Raw genomic sequence first — 18,292 nt, 5'->3', positions numbered from 1 at the left:
CGACATTTGATAGAATTACATGCTTATTTTGCTAATTTCTCAGCAATTACACATTTTCTTCCCGAGCTTTTTGGCACACATCTTTTATATATACATACACTTTGCTGGTAATTCTGTTGGATTCTGTTCGAACTCATTTTAAGATAGTTACTACTGAGGTGCGCTATTAACTTAAGGCAACTATGCAATGTAGGACAAAATATACTGTATGTAAAAAAAAAAAATACCTGAGTTGCAAAGTTTTCAGGATTTATGGAAGCTTGCATTTGGGTGAAAGAATCATGCATCAATAAGTCTGATGAAAATAGTTTGTGGAACTGTTGTATTACACTATCACTTAGAAGGAAAAGACAGTAGTTGCAGCAAACAATTATTTCTTGAGAAAATCTATAAAATCAAAGTTCATTGTCAATATATTGTACATAATCTACATCTGGTACATTAATGTAAACTTGTATCTTTGTAAAATCATGAATTTTTAAACTTAAAATCGATAATTCTGATGATCGCTGTAAACACAGAAAAGCATATGTGGGACAGTGTATTATAATCGATTCGAAAAATACCTGATAGAATTACATGCTTATTTTACTCATTTCTCAGCAATTACGCATTTTCTTCCCTACATGTAGCTACGTAGGCTTTTTATGTGAGCTGAGAGATTTCATACCAGATTTGAGATTTCCTTTGCTTGATAAAGTTCTTTAATATGATAGTCTGTGTATCAGCATAGCATGTGTTCAGTGTTTTGAACCCACTGGAAATTGTGCATCATATCTTTATGTATGGAAGTCATTTTGCGTCTGCGGTCTCCATGGTTTTTTCAGGATCTATGTGTTGACTAGACCAGTCCCATATTGATATTTTCGTGCTGTGTCACTTTGGAAGGCCGTCTCTAATTGGTTGACTGGTGAGTTGGCAGATGCACAGCCCATCCCACTTTTCAATTATATCATTACGTAATCTCTAACATGTCTAAGATATCCACCAGATCAAGAGGCCGCTTGCACTCGGCTAACGCATGTACACAATCCTCTGCTTCATCATTAACTGGATCTAAACAAAGCCCAGCATACCTAGATCATATTGATACAGTCGTTCAAAGAGCGGTGGCCGTGGCAATGGAACGCGAGAGACAAAAACTCAATGATGACATGGATAAGCGCGAAAATAAATTGCGTGAAATTCTTGATGAAAAGCTCACTAGTCTACACGTTCTTGAAATATCTATCGATACTAAATTGAAGCAACTCCGTGATTTTGAAAAATCGGTTTCTGATAACATGACTAACACCATAATGCTTTGTCAAATAGGCTTGACCACATCGAGCAGTACTGTCGCAATAATATCCGTATCCGTATGAGATTGTTCGAAATGTAGCAAAGCAGATTGGTATCGATCTTTAATACTCCATGTGACATTGATCGATCCCATCACCTTTGCCGACCAACTAGCAGTCATGATGTTCAACCCAAAGGATCATACCCCGGCGTGGCCCTGTAATGCCAACTTAGCAGCTCCACCAATCAATGTGAAATTCACTTCATACAGGCCGAAACAAACGATGATGAAAAATAGAGGAAAATGAAAATGCTCAGGAACAGATGACTGGGTGCAAGCAGGCAAGGCAGTTCAGGTGGGATGAAAATTTATTGGCAGGACACCTTCCGTTTCAAATTACAGCATCTGCAAAAATAACAGAAGAGGAGAAACATAAAAACTTTTTCTACATAAACTATTTATTAATCTTCATTAAAAACTAGATGGTTTCAATATTAATATCGAATATCGAACTTCGAGGCTGAAATACAGCCATTCCCTATGCCTGATTTGGCTTAAATTCAGGTCAAGGATCAATTAAATATATATTTTGAAAAAAAAATCTGACAAATTTTGAGGTGGAATTAGTTTTCTGGCATCGCGAGATCGACCAAATGCAAAATTTTTATTAGCTAGCGCCAATTTACCATCTAAACTTGTCATTGAAATTAGAACGTCCAAACCGATCTAGTACCAGTACTAGCACAATGAATCAATCAGCTATGCATGTGCACCAATTCTGTATTTCTTGCATACGTACGTCACTCGAGTTAAAGTTCATGTCATTGCGTTATATAGCGTGGGAATTGTAAGAAAGTGATCCTTCAAAATTTTTACCTTCCAACAATTAACATTTTTTAAGCCTTTGTATGCATTTAGAGTACAAAAGCTTACAAATTGGACAAATTAAATGTTTGCCCCAAAATTATTGTGGGAAGGGTGGATTTTCTAGGGAAATCCATCTTAGTGTACAAAGTTCTACAGGCAACAGCGACTTGTCTAGGCTCCGTGAATGAAAATACAATGAAAAAATATCACAGAGTCCTCGAAGTACAGTCAGGACCATTAACAGATTATAAGGTGCCCCGAGTTTGTGCACACCCAAATCTGCGTGATTCTGATAATAGAGATTCCCAATGACCCCCCCCCCCCAAAAAAAGGCTTTACATCTGAAATAGCCTTCTAACTTACCTACTGCCCGATGCCTCCTATCATGTAGGGCAGCAACGAAGGATCTCCACTCCTGGCATCCAGCGATTCTGGGCCTTCTTCTGGTCACATTCACTGACTTCATCTCCTCCTCAACTCCTCATGTGTGACACCGAGACAGGTGGTTTTGTGTCTCCCTCTCTTTCTCCTGAAATGTCAAACAGATCTATTCATTAAAAATCTTACTCAAAATGGTGCTTTTGGTAGAAAAATAATGAATATAGGGCATTTCATGTGACGCCCTTAACCCTTATTAAACTGGGGAGGGGGGGGTCAATTTGACCCCCCTCCTTCAACAAATTTCATCACTACGCTATCGCGCAAAAAATTTTGATCGCGCCGCTCACTGACTTTTTACTTTCAAGTCTCGCGCAAATTTTGAGACCAAATTTGTGACGCCCGGGTACGCGGTTACGACGTTACGCAACATTATGTAAGTGTATGTCAGACCCCAAATTGCTCATAAACATGATTTCATGTACAAATCCAATGCAAATTGTGTATTTAGCCAAAATTCATAAATTTATCATTATTTCTACTTTTACTGATTAAACTTAATTAATTTTGCCTTGTTTATGATTAGAATTAAGTCTAGAACGATTTCCATCGAAAATACAATAAAAAACAAAATGTAAAAAAACAAAGAAATACATGATTTAAAAAAAAAAAAAATACATAAGAAATCGGTCTTGGTACCAGATTTTTTTTCATTCACAATTGTTAGGAGTGCTATAAAGAATATTTTCACCCCAAAAATAGCATTCTAGGAGCTTTATTTAGTGAATCAGAGCAAAAAGTATGATTTCATGAATAAATTAGCATAATTAATTCATATTAAAAAAAAAATATGAATTCAGTGAAATTTACCAATGCAACTACGTAGATTACGTCATTCTCTACCATCATGCAAATTTTCGTTGTGATCGTGCAATCCACGGCCGAGATCTTATAAGGGGGGGGGGGGCAATAATACCCCCCCCCCCCCCCCGGAATGACAAGAATCTAAATACCCCGGTAGATTTAGGATTAAAAAAATTGTCAGTACGGTATATCATCGAGGATCTACATAGTAGGATGGGGGATCGGGTGTCCGGACACTTTATATTTTTGAAGCCTTCTTTTTTGTCTTTGGATTACACTAAAAATATGAATTCAATAGTTATAATCATCTTCGATTTTGTTCTCTCTAATATTTCCTAACATTTTAAACTAAAAATTGATGAAACTTCGCTTGTAAATTTTTCCAAATTACTTTCCACATAGAACTTTCCCCATAGGCACACAGTAGACGGATTCCCTGCACGCTGATTGGCTGATCGCGCGACCCTCTTCCCTTCCTCGCCCAGCGCTGTGTGTGAGAATCTTTACACCGCGCGATCGGCAGACTCACGGAGCACTACACTCTGTCGGGTAAAGATGCCAGCGTGTAGATTTCGGGCACATGTTCGGATGATATCGGCACTTCGGCAGGCAGGGTCCGAAGTCTAAGCAAAACATGTGGTTTTCATCGGGTTACGCAAGGCCGAAGGCCGCTTGCATAAATTGTATTTGCATAGAGTACAGTGCACAGCGTATATATAATGTACATGGATACTTGACTGTACTGAATTCTGCGTTGCCTCCGCGATAAATGAATTTCCTGATAGACTGCCTTTTGATTAGATGCTCGGCGCAGACTTCATGCATGTATATTAATGTCCTACAAATTAACTTTGTTTTTTAATAGAATCATTTGATGTTCAAAAAGGGTGTAATTGTAGGATGTTTGAACTATAAAAGGCAGTACATTCTATAAGAGCATATATTTTGTATTTTTTGTGTGCTCACGAGAATTCATGTGACACTTTGTCTGGAGTGTGGGAGTGCTTCTAGACTAGCATGAGTCTACCCTGTGTATGTCTGGACAGGTTGTGTGTCCGGACGATCACTTTTAGAAAGTCATATAGAAAAATTTACAAGCGAAGTTTCTTCAATTTTTAGTACAAGATATTAGGAAATATTATAGAGAACAAGATGAGTACAACCATTGAATTCATACTTACAGTGTAATGCAAAGACGAAAAAGAAGCCTTAAAAAATAGTGTCCGGACGCCCAACCCCCCCCCCCCCCACAACTACGAGAGTGAGAACGAATGTGACCTGATTGTGTGTTATAATTTTCATATTTTATTTGACTTAATTGTTGGTTTATAATTCAATCATTTTTCATTAACTATTTGACAATTTTCTTTTTGCTGGACAATGTCATGAGTATTCAATATATTTGTATTATGCACTTTTACTTGAGCTAGGCTGTGTCATCACTTTTCAGACAGGAATCTTAGCAATCAATTTTAACAGAAAATATTTTTTATCTAAAATGTATTTTACAGGAGATATCAAAGTGATTGTTTTCAGGAAGGTGGTTTAATCAACGATCTAAATGATTATTCAAAATTCACTATAGTCATATGAAATATATTTCTGTATTAAAAACTTATTTTCATTGTCAATATATTGAGATTGATGAAACACATGTAAACATTGACTGAAAGGTTTTCAACATTATTACAGCTAGTATTATTGTTCTACTGAACAATTCTATAAAAATATTGAGCTTTTAACTTTTTGTTTATTTCGTTCATGTTCATGAAAATATTCTACTTTTGTATTTTATTGGAAAATGAAATACTCTCGATCTCTCCCAATACCCTCAGTCCTAAATTTACAATAATTGGTTATCATTAACACCAATATTGTATAGGGTCTCAACGTGATGTCATTGTTTTGGTGTTTTTTTCCTCACTTCGATGTGCTGAAAAAATAGAAATTCCAAAAAAGGGTAGACTCCGATCTCCCTGCTCTAATCATGGACTAATAATCTGAATGCTGATGGTAATGTAATTTTCTTACACATTTTGAAACACGTTGCATAATATGGAATGTATATATTAGTTGACAAGAATATCTGACCTCTATAATATATCAAAGTGCACAAAATATTTTATGTAATAGCTTTCAGGCTTTAACATGTCACAGCCACGGCAATGGTGACATTTCATGAAATAATTGTGAATGTATTTATGAAGATGTCGTCAGTACCTAACAATGTAAATAAGATACCACATGGGTTATGTAATGTTATCTGTGGTGATTGGGAAACCTATACCTTGTATCGGGAGGGGTACGTGATTCAATAGATCCCAAAAGAAACAACAGTATGACAATTAGACTCCATGAAGCATATGATGGAATTGAACAATTCATCGAATGATATGGATTTCAAGTTAATTGATTTGTCTAAACGTTAAAGCTTGTATTTCGTCTGTTCATCCCTATAGATCTACATAAGTTGATATTTTTATTTGAATATCGTTGGGAATTTCGATGAATTATTTTTCAATTTCAATTGTCATTTTATATTTGAATAACGCTTCAAATAGTTATCTTTACAACGGCATCGGCCTAATTTGTAAGAGTACCTATTTATGAAATGAAAGTTTAAATGTGAACGAGAACACTCGGCCCTAAAGCCGATGGCACGTGATCGAATTAGTATTGCTTGAAAATGATGTTTCCCGAATTCCCGTCATAGGGTGAAATTCTCTTCTGTAACTTTAAAACTGAACTTCTATTGAAATTTACTGAATCACTCACCTCTCCACACCCATGGTATAAGAAAACATTTCCCAAATCGCCAAAATTAAGATGTGAAGATTTATCAACCATCATCGTGATCAGCAGTGACAACATTCGCCTCGAACACCCCCCCCCCCCCAACACACACACATGATCTCAACATCCCCTCTTCATTTCTGGACCCCTTCCTCTTTCGCTCGATCGCTCTTTGCGACCCTAGCTCCTACCCCCCCCCCCTTCTCTCTCTCGTACACTACACGCTGATGTAGAGTAGCAACAGTAGCTCCATAAGTGTGGTATGCAAAAAGAATTAGGCCTGTCAAACTACTTACAAGACATTTATAATCGTATATTTTAAAAATTATGTATGCATTATTAAAACATTCGTGATCATGGGTGAACAAAGAACAATAAAAATCACCGGTGGATCGGGGGGGGGGGCACAGCCGGCCCGTGCGCACCCCCCCCCCCCACCATTCAGAGGCACAAGTAAAATTTGTAATGTAAAAATAGTGGTAAACAGAAGCGTGCGCCCCCCCCCCTCCGATAGTGAAGACCAAAATCCCCTTAATTATTTTTGGTTGAAACCCTTTTCTATTTTTTTTGTTTTGCTTGTCAATTTTTTCCTCGGGGAAAACGTGCCCTCCCCCCTTCGAAAAATCCTGGATCCGCTCCTGATACGAATGTAAATACTTTTAATTCATATTAAACGGAAAATAATTGGATACGAATCATAAACTTTAACAGGAAGCTATTAATTATGAAAGTTATATTTTATCCGAAATTGAAAAACATTTAATGTATTACAGAGAAGTTTGGGACCCCGTCTAATGAATGCAGATGTCCATTAATTATTTGAAGGCCTGCAAACAATTCATCTTGGGATTTCACGGACCGAGGGGCTATGGTCCTTACACCTCGGTCACATTTGCTCTACGGCGGCCGTACGGCGAGTCGAAACAGTCGTTTTAATATTGTTTTTGTACCAGCTACATTATACATGTAAGATTTAATTTGTACATGTAAGATTATGTACAATATAAAAATGAATAAAAATACTGTTTTCGACTAGCCGTGCGGCAAATGTGACCGAGGTACGAGTCTGTCATCGACATGAAAAACAATGGTTGACAGAACCAAACACGCATTCAGAAAATTAAATCACAATTTCAAAAGATGTAGAAAGTATGGGGTAAATTTATTGATCAATTTGAGAATAAATCTGGCTTTAAGTAATTTCGTTGGACTTAATATCAATCCTTTCCAGTTTTCTATTAAAATATGTTCTATAAAATTTGACGTCCTTAGTAGTCACATTTGCTCAACGGCGGTCGTACAGCGAGTCGAAAACAGCCGTTTTATTCATTTCTTTCAAACTATGTATACAACACTGGTACAAAATAATGTTAAACTGCCGTTTTCGACTTGCCGTACGGCCGCCGTATAGGGGAAATGTGACTGGTGTAATAAACTGACATTAAAATAGTAAAGTTGATGCAGTTGCAAATTGTTAAAATCTTTATTAAAAGAAATCATGATATAGGGTTTGCTTACACTTTACAGTTTGGCTTTGATTTATCTTGATGATTTTCATTATTCTTTTCATGATAATTTTTAGTTAAAACAGCGTTTTACTATATTCCGTGAAAGTGAATGTCCTTCCAGAATTCCATGTTTTTAATAATTCATACTGAACTGGAAACTCTTATTAAAGGCAAATTTAATGCATAAGAATTTATTGAGCATATGATAATAATTCAAACAATGCTGTTTACTACATGAATCCCATAGTAGTTTAAACAGTTTAATAAAGTGTTTAAAATCTGAAACAATCATGCTTTATTTATTGATAATTAAATATTAGAGTTTATAAAACTTTGTTGTTTATAAAGTTGTTAAACACTTAAAATGTTTAAACAACTACTATGCAATTCACATATTAAACAACGTTGTTTGAATTATATTTTAACAAAGAAACAACATAATACATAAATTAATTACAAATAAATCACAAGAATATTATGACCATACATATAAATAGCATTTTACAGTGCATCATTGTTAACAGAAACTGTTTTTCGACCCTTCTCAGCATCATATTCATAACTTTTTTTAATTATTCACTTATTCAATTTTAAGTAAAAATAAAGTTGAAAGATTATCTCATAAGACAATAAAATTGTTTTTATATCGTCTTGATTTAGTGATCCCCAATCCTTCACCTTCTTGAGCAGTTGTAAAATGCGATATGAACTTGTAGCTCTCGACCTTTGCTCCGTTTGGGTCTTGTGAACAACAGTCTTTCAAGCAGTGTCAGTCAGTCATCTTCGGATTATATGCTGTAAATTATACAATGAAAATAGACCATAGTTTTAACTTTTGAGTTTGATTTATTGCTAATGTCATAATTGGTCATTCAAAGATTTAAAAAGAAAATAGATAAGAAAAAGAACAGGGCAGGAAAATATTTATGATTTTTGCAAAACAAATACTGAAGGAAACAAAATCAAAATCAATCTCCATCCATATCAATTTGGTACACTTCAGCACTTCAGTGATTATAATTTGCATTATTTTTCAATTCAATTTCCTGTATTTTAGGGTCTAATTATTGATATCATCATGTCTCAAAAATTCCATTGACGATTGACTGTCCCTGGCCTTACCGAAAAAAATAAAAACAGTGTCCAGTTTTAGAAGTTAAATCAGTATCGCGAAAGTTCCAACAAATAAAATGCCCAAACTTATAATTATATTCCTAAAATACTACGAGTATGATATTCGCCATTCCATTAATACAAGCAGAGCTTCAATTTCAGAGCCATACACAACAACAGGTGCAGCTGCCATTCATTACATACACGCCCCAAGGCCGCATGGCCGAGCTCACACACATTCCACAGCCATTCACGAACCATGCACGAACAACCGAGCGAAGCCCGATCACAACACAACGTACGCCATGCTTTATATACACCATTGCGGACTAAGCACAAACACCACCGCAAAACAGTTCACAAAATAAACCTCGGTGTAGACGGTTTTCCGTATGTCGCTCTGTACCAATACATGTCGCTCACATACACTTTGCACACATTGACACACAGTAAACAACGAACACAGTCGTGCGATTTTCACTTCTCGACGGTAAATATCTTCAAAAATATGACTTACCAAATGACGAGAAGTCCGCAAAATATCATCAGATTTTCCGAGGTAATGTAGCTACACCGTATGAAGAAAATGAGATTTTCAACTCGAAATCTTGAAGGAAATACGTCGTGTTTAGTATGAGGTTGATCGGTGGTTCGCAGAGAAAATTCTCGCACTACATAGGTTTTGTATTATGGGAAAATATGCAAATGAGAGCCAAAACACCCAATGAGATCACAGCTCAAGATTTGTGAATGAAACATGACGTCACGCACTACTCTGGCGATCGAACGAGCGTACTGCGCATGCGCGGGTTTCCTGTACAATTCTTCTTTGTGCTTTCTAAATAAAATTGATCGTCCGGACACACAACCTGATGTCCGGACACACAACAACTGGGTATACATGTAGATCTGGTACAGTTACATAAACTGAACTTTGTGAAATCTTGAAATCTACGCTGAAAAATGTTCAAACTGAAGATCACCAACACAGATAAGACTACGTGGGACAGTTATTATTGCTCTGATTAATGTCCCGACGCTTGCCTTGGCTCGAGTTGACCCGAATCCTGTGCTTTTTTTGCTTATTTCGCAGCAATTACACAATTTCTTCCAGAATCCTTTGGCACATACGGTATATTATTTATAAATATAGACAGACACTTTGGTGGTCATTTCATTGGATTCTGTACGAATTCATTTTGATATCGTTACCACAACTGGCATTTACCTTAAAGTGTGCACTGTGTCTGTGCAGACTTGGGCCCTGAGCCCACCAGCGCAGCCTGTCCTATTCAGCATGCCGGCGCTCGGGGCAGCCACCCCGGCCGGGTAGTGTCAGTGCACGAAATCTGAAGCCAAAGGAAAGCCGCGCTCCGAAAAGAAAATCTTAGAAGATGGTTATCTAACTTACTGTTTGGTCTCCTGCGAATGCCTTCGAAGTCGTTATCCAAATCTGAACCGTGTTCTTAAAGTAGTAGAACTATTATTAATGGCCATCTTCGTCGCACTTAATTCTCGATCCAAAATTGGGCAGCAACATTTACGGCGAAAAACGGGCGCATTCCTTTTTCAAATTAAATGGTTGCGACTCGACGTGCGCCAGTTGCATGCAGTGCAGCGCGCATGCGCAGGCTCGACGCCCGGCGGCGAATTAATTCTGCGGATCATGAATTTTTTATAGGGGGTGAGCCCGGGGGGGCGTGCATGGGGGGGGGGGTGAGCTAACTAGATAGGAGGTTTGCATGACACCGGGGCATGACACCACTTGCGAAAAAAAAAAGTTTTAAAATAGATACAAACTTCTTTGACATAAAAAGCTTCCTCTTGTTTGGTTTGGTTGGCAACCAGTTAAGAAATGATTATTTTTGCCACTGCTTTTGAAACTTTTTTTCTTTGAAGAATTATATACTTAACCTAAAATAAAAAAAATTATGTACTATTTTTTTTTTAGTTTTACTTTTCCTTTTATATGTAGAAATAGCCTTGCTAACATGGCAAGGTTGAAAAAATGGCAAAATAGTATGTGGCTTTGAAATTAAACTTGTAAATTTCCTCGTCGTTGATTGGTAAAATTTGATGTCATAATCACGTCGTAATGTGGTCATATGAAAACGCAAATTTCTGTGTCGTTGTTTGGTAAATAAATGATGTCATAATCACGTCATAATGTGGTCATATAAAAATGCAAATTCATTTGTTGCAGATTGGTCGATAAATGACGTCGTAATCACGTAATAATCTGGTCATATAAGAAAGCAAATTTACTTGTCGTAAATTGGTCAGTAAATGACGTCGTAATCACGTCATAATCTGGTCATATAAGCGAGCAAATTTACTTGTCGTAAATTGGTCAGTAAATGACGTCAAAATCACATCATAATCTGGTCAAATAAAAATGCAAATGAAAGTTGCCATTCTAAGTCGTCAAAATGACGTCGTAAAAACGTCATAAATACGACGACATGACGAGTATTACCACTTTACGATCAGTTAATGACGTCATTACGACCGTGTCTGCTATCAGGGTTTATAGGCCCAGACTAACAAAGTTAGTACCTTGGTAAAACGGGAATTTAATCATGGTTTTGTAACCAATGTTTTTACACTTTCATTAAACCACGGTTAAAACCATGGTTATATAACAATCATTTTCAAACTATCATAAAACCATGGTTAAAATCATGGTGTATAACCGTCGTTTTCAACCTTGGTAAAACGCAAATTTAACCATGGTTTTGTAACCACTGTTTTTACACTTTCATTAAACCACGGTTAAAACCATGGTTATATAACCATCATTTTCAAACTATCTTAAAACCATGGTTAAAATCATGGTTTATAACCGTCGTTTTCAACCTTGCTAAGACGAATGTTTAACCATGGTTTTGTAACCACTGTTTTGACACTTTCATTAAACCACGGTTAAAACCATGGTTATATAACCATAATTTTCAAACTATCATAAAACCATGGTTAAAATCATGGTGTATAACAGTCGTTTTCAACCATGGTAAAACGGAAATTTAACCATGGTATTGTAACCACTGTTTTTACACTTTCATAAAACCACGGTTAAAACCATGGTTATATAACCATAATTTTCAAACTATTATAAAACCATGGTTAAAATCATGGTGTATAACCATCGTTTTCAACCATGGTAAAACGGAAATTTAACCATGGTATTAATTGTAACCACTGTTTTTACACTTTCATTGAACCACGGATAAAACCATGGTTATATAACAATCATTTTCAAACTATCATAAAACAATGGTTAAAATCATGGTGTATAACCATCGTTTTCAACCATGGTAAAACGGAAATTTAACCATGGTATTGTAACCACTGTTTTTACACTTTCATTAAACCATGGTTAAAACCATGGCTATATAACAATCATTTTCAAACTATCATAAAACCATGGTTAAAATCATGGTGTATAACCGTCGTTTTCAACCTTGGTAAAACGGAAATTTAACCATGGTATTGTAACCACTGTTTTTACACTTTCATTAAACCACGGTTAAAACCATGGTTATATAACCATCATTTTCAAACTATCTTAAAACCATGGTTAAAATCATGGTGTATAACCGTCGTTTTCAACCTTGGTAAAACGGAAATTTAACCATGGTTTTGTAACCACTGTTTTTACACTCTCATTAAACCACGGTTAAAACCATGGTTATATAACCATCATTTTCAAACTATCTTAAAACCATGGTTAAAATCATGGTGTATAACCGTCGTTGTCAACCTTGGTAAAACAGAATTTTAACCATGGTATTATAAATACTGTTTTTATGCTATCATAAAACCATGGTTTAAATCATGGTTTTATAACATTGATTTCCAACCTTAGTAGAACGGGAGTTAAACCAAGGTTTCCTAACCATTGTTTTTATACTACTGTGAAACCATGGTTACAACCATGGTTAAATTACTATGGTTTTTTTCACCAAAGTAGAACGATGATTTTGTCATGGTTTTATAACTATTGTTTTTTAACTTTCTTAAAACTGTGGTATAATGATGGTTTTTATAACCATGGTTTTAAAATCGTCATAAAATGACATTTTTATCATGTTATTATAACTATGGTATTTTAACAATGGTATTACCACACTTCCGCCACACATTTACCTTGGTTATGAATTTAAAACCATGGACTACCATCGATCCATTGTAAAACCGCCCCTAACCATGGTTATACCATGATTACGGTTGTAAAACCATGGTTTTTTTTTATAAGGGTAATCATTATGCTTTATAATGAACAGACATATTGTTATTTGTTTGTTGTTTATGTGTTCTATTCACAAATGGCCACAGAGGCTGTTTTCATTCATAACCACATACCCATATCAAGACAACAAAGACTATACCTGCGTGTACACAGTTGACATTGGTTTTTTTTCTGAAGAGGTGTAACAGCAAAATTCACAAAGATAAATAAATACGTAGTGTGGTTCAATATGCAATACTATGTGTCAGTCCATTCTGTATTCGTATGCCACGGTGTGTAGATCTTGTCGATGTATGTCTGTCCATTCAAGGCGTAGTATGTGTGTGGTGCGCGCACCCGTGTGTGTGTGTGTGAGGGTGTGTGTGTGTGTGTGTGTGAGTATGTGTGTGTGTGTGCGTGCGCGCTTGTGTGTGTTATTTTACCTCATTAAGTATGCATCAGATTGCACGATTTCAAGTTCAAAATTGCAAAAGCTCCCTACCGTGGGAGGGGGGACACCCCCCTCCCACACCCTCCCCCCGCTCGGTCACTTCGCTCCCTCGCTCGGGCGCTTCGCGCCCTCACTAGCGTTGGCAGCCCAGTCATCCCCCCCAGGTGTACGAACCTGTCTACGCCACTGTTTTTGAAGCATTCTTTTTGTCTTTGGATTACACTAAAAATATGACTTCAATAGTTGTAATCATCTTCTATTTTGTTCTCTATAATATTTCCTAACACTTTGTACTAAAAATTGATGAAACTTCGCTTGTAAATTTTTCCAAATGACTTTCTAAAATTGATCGTCCGGACACACAACCTGTCCGGACACACAACAAGTGGGTATACGAGTAGGGCTAGGCTAACCCAGGTCCCAGCTTCCCAGGCCCAGGGAGCTCCGGCACGCTTCACGGGATGGTGCCCAGGAATCGTCCATGTAATAATTAACAAGTTAGGCAGAGGGTACTCTCCAAAATGGGGTCGCAATAGCACCCCAAATAAAACTTAAAAGGGGGAAAAATAAATTATGCACTTAGTCTTAGGCCTATTTAGATCTACAAGTACAAAACTAAAAGTAGAATCTTCCTCGATTATATGGAAAAAGGTCTATTGTTTTGACGTGACCCAGAATCCTGACATCGAGGGCGACGTCGAGGCACAAACTGGACCCTCAAAAAAAGGGAAAGTTCTGACTTCTGTCTCGTTCGTTCTCCTTCTTTCAAAATTGAAAACAAAATGGCCGATTGATACTATCATACTGAGAGTGAAAATGAACGCAACATAGAGCGGGAGAGGTCTAACTTTTCCTCTTTTTTTTGAGGGACCAGTTTGGGCCTCAAATCTCGATGTCGGGATTCTGGGTCACAATAGACCTTTGACGTTAGGTGCACAAACATGGCCATGGGTGGCCAGGGGCCCCTGCTGCACATACTAGAAATTGTAAAGAAAATAAATAGACTTCTAAATGTTCAGGCCTAGATGTAGGCCAGGGTCGGGGAATAATTATCAAACTAAATGTTGAATATTTACCATATCCTTGCTAACATTAAATTTTAAAGCAGACCAGGTTATATCTAGCCTTGGCCCCCTAATTCTTAAAAAAGAAATGTGTAGAGTAGGCCTAAAAAGTTAGTAAATCTAACATTAGGCCTAAAGTTAGACTGTTAGTGTTGGTAGGCCCTACCTCAAGTGCTGTTCATGTAGGCTTCACTACAGCTACACTATGCTACACCTGCCCGTAGCATACATAGCGGAAGTGGAGTGGTGCCTACATGAACAATACTTGAGGAAGTAGGCCTTAGACGTAATGTTAGATCTAACTTTAGATCAGGGGCTTGTTTTATTAGAGAGTTACGTCTTTGCCATTATGGCAACTACCATATGGTAACCTTGATTCTGATTGGCTGCTGAGTCCTGGCCATGGTTGTTGCCATAATTGAAAGTTACAACAGTTGTAACTCCTTTATGAAACGGGGCCCCTAGTCTAAGTAAAATTAAGATTATTGAATAACCAAATTGTTTAGACCTTGATCTTATACTATTGGCATATGTTGAATCTAGATATACATTTCTAGATCTAGATAGATTCTAGATCATCTATGTGATTATTCTTGGCACAGTCTAAAATCAAACTTTCTTGTCCAGATCTTTGTTGTGATGGAGGACGAAGACTGTGAGACGGAATACCCAAAGGATTTCACCACTAACCGGAAGCTTCATCGCGCAGCCAGAAAAGGAAACGTTCGAAAGTTGAGAAAACTCTGCAAGTCAGGTCAGTTCCAAGACACTCTTGTAATTGTATTCAATCAATGAATAACAATTGGTTGAATAAATAATAATTGATTCAATAGCAATTGACTAGGCTTTGTGGCATGTCCGTGTAATCAAAGTTGTGTGAGGAGGTTACAAATTGATACAGAGGTTTGAGCGATATCTGTCATCTATAACGTCAGCCACTATGACTGATTAACCTAGACGTAAAATGTTTCCTAGGTAATTGGTTGTATACCAGCTTGGCCTTTACCAGCAAAATGCTGTCCTGCCGAGTTCCTACGGGAGTTGCCATAAATTGAACAGAAACAGATATAATCACGCCATTCGCTTGGTGACGTTAAAGGTCGGTATGATCCCATGAGTGATGCGTGTCTGACAAAACACTTACACTACACACACAATTGATTGCATTTATTCTTTTTCATTCCAAAATTCAACAATCGATCAACTAATCAATCACTTTTAAATCAACCATGGACTACATGTATGTTTGGTTGATGATAATCATGAGTCATGAAGTCATTCATTCCTCAGCCTGCCAACTTTCATTTTAAAATATCCCTTTCCATTTATTTTTGCATGTTTTCCCTTGTAGGCCATTTCATGCACAAGTCAAATAGTGTTTCAGCATAATCTATTTCAAATTAATCAATTTATTTTCATTTTTACAATGCATGATCATGTAAAGCATTATGTAGGTTTGCATTTTGAAAATCAGACATACCTGAACGTATGTAGTCTTGTTGCATCTGAAAAAAATGGGGAGAAATTTATAAAATTTAATGTCATTAGTATTTTCTTTGGAGTGAAAAAAATTTCCATAGGGTTTTTTTTTAAGAAAACCTTCCTGTTTCCTTTTTTTTCTGCTCATAATCAATAAAATTTTACTTGACTGCATATTGGTTTCATTCGAAATAATTTGAGTTGATAAGCTGCATGCAATATTAACCATGTAATTCAAATTTTGTTTAACAGGTGTAAACCCTGACGCTGTAAATGAACAATGCCAGAGTCCCTTGTTCGTAGCTGCCTTACACAACAGAGAAAAGGCTGTTCAATTCCTGATTTCCACTGGTGCTGATCCTAATCAGTAAGTCCATCTCCATGGTGCATTTTTTTAACCCTTCACTCTGTCTACTTTCTTTCTGGAGGCTTTTTTTGTAAATTCGAATAATCACTATCAGTATCAGGAAAAAAATACATAGCGGTGTCACATCTCGGAGAGAAATGACAAAAGTTATGACAGTGTTCCAGAATTCCACCCCTGGAAACTAAAAAAAAAGCCCTAGAAATCCCCATTCATTGCAATTTTAAAGCATATCCAATGCTGCAGATTTAAGCAGTAAGTTGTGAAATTAAGCCCCTGAAAATTAATTTTAAAAATCATAGTAATAATTTGTTGTCTGTTGGTTATCAATTTCGAAAAATATGGCATTTACATCACCAAAATAAGTTCTTTAATGAGCTTAATATAGTTGGTGAAACCTAATGACAGGGTAATCTTTTTTTTTCACTTTAACATCATCATCATCATCACTATCTCCATCATTATGATCCATCATCATCATTACTTTCTTTATTGCCACCAATCTGCTTTAGATTGATTCTGCTCAATACACACATAACATGTATAGGCCTATTATTCAATCTATTCCACAAATTGCTAATTTATGTTAATAAGACCATGCTGACAGTGAGGGCCGGGCCAAGTTTGCACTTAAAACATTTCAATAAACCTCTTAATATTGCAATAAGTTTGCTTACTTCTCTTTTGGTGAGCTTTTGTTTGCGAAGCTGCATATTTCACCAGACCTTAAAAGAAAATGTTCTTACTCCACAAAACGATACACTTTGGTGTATCGTGATTCTTGTACAATTATTTATGAAATTGATTGATAATTTAATTGGAAAAATATACCTGTAGAGATTTGAAAAAAATGTTGCCTATTGCCATTGATTATATCACAAAATGTTATATTTTGCTCTTTTTTTCACTTTTATACTTTGGAAAATTATTTTTAGGGGCTATCTTTTTTTTTCCACATTGGGACAATGGCAGAATTTGGAGCTATTTTATATTATTATTTTAAGAACTTTTTATTGGTGCAGCAAGCAATTATGCAGTCAATGCAAATATCATTATTGATTTTCTAAATTATTTTGAATTTTGTTTGTGACAGATTTTAGGGTTGCCCCAAAGTATGCTTTTGGGGGGATCTTAGGGGCAAATTGGGCTGTCAGGGCAAAATTGCCCTTCGCCGTCATGTATATTTCTAAATTCCTACGTTGTTAAATGGAGAAGAAAATAAAAAGAATACAACAATTAATCTTTTCCCATATCTAGTGCTTGCTATGATGGTAGTACCCCCATGCATGCGGCCTGTCTCTCCTGCTCTCCGAGTGTTCTCTGCATCTTGGCCGATGCCGGTGGGAACATCAATCACCATGACAACCGAGGTCTCCACCCTCGAGATTGGATATCCTATCAGGAAGAGATCGACAAAAGGTGTGCTTTGGTTTGAGATATTTGATGTTAGTCGATATGATAGGATTTGATTTGATATAAAGTGATTTGATTTGATGTTAATTTGTTCGATTAGGCTGGATAAATTTAATATTTCTTCAAAATGTCTTCTGTATTTGATATTTTGAATGTTGTATTATTTTTCTCCTTATTTGAAGCAAAGCGTTGTTGATTTCCTTTCATTTGATGTGAAATAGAATTATTTGACCTTCTAAGTTACACTGAATTTATTTGATTTAAATTGAAGTTATTTGATTCACTTTGACATCAATGTACATGCTGATTATAATTGTTCCTGTTTGGAAAATTGTATTTGATTTTGTGTATCATGATTTTACATATATATTTATATATGAATTTATAAATGTATGTTTTATATATTTTTATAAGTATATGTTTTACACATTTTGTTTTTTATATTTTTTATTTCTCGGATCTTTTTTATGTTTATGATGATTTGCTTA

The 18,292-nt window shown here is 36.2% G+C and overlaps 2 long non-coding RNA genes across 2 annotated transcripts; both read right to left on the bottom strand.

Moving 5' to 3' along the window:
• Window positions 1–211: 211 nt before the first annotated feature.
• On the bottom strand, window positions 212–10,374 carry LOC129269926 (uncharacterized). Its single transcript, XR_010294481.1, has 3 exons — window positions 10,217–10,374; window positions 2,513–2,678; window positions 212–1,687 (listed from the first exon to the last, which is right to left on the bottom strand). It is a non-coding gene; the product is annotated as an uncharacterized LOC129269926 (long non-coding RNA).
• Window positions 7,328–10,151, bottom strand: LOC135155135 (uncharacterized). Its single transcript, XR_010294482.1, has 2 exons — window positions 9,323–10,151; window positions 7,328–8,487 (listed from the first exon to the last, which is right to left on the bottom strand). It is a non-coding gene; the product is annotated as an uncharacterized LOC135155135 (long non-coding RNA).
• Window positions 10,375–18,292: the final 7,918 nt, after the last annotated feature.

This window comes from Lytechinus pictus, chromosome 8, assembly GCF_037042905.1.
Source record: "Lytechinus pictus isolate F3 Inbred chromosome 8, Lp3.0, whole genome shotgun sequence".
NCBI lineage: Eukaryota > Metazoa > Echinodermata > Echinoidea > Temnopleuroida > Toxopneustidae > Lytechinus > Lytechinus pictus.
The sequence above is the reverse complement of the archived record's forward strand: the minus strand, read 5'-3'. Positions and strand labels throughout refer to the sequence as shown.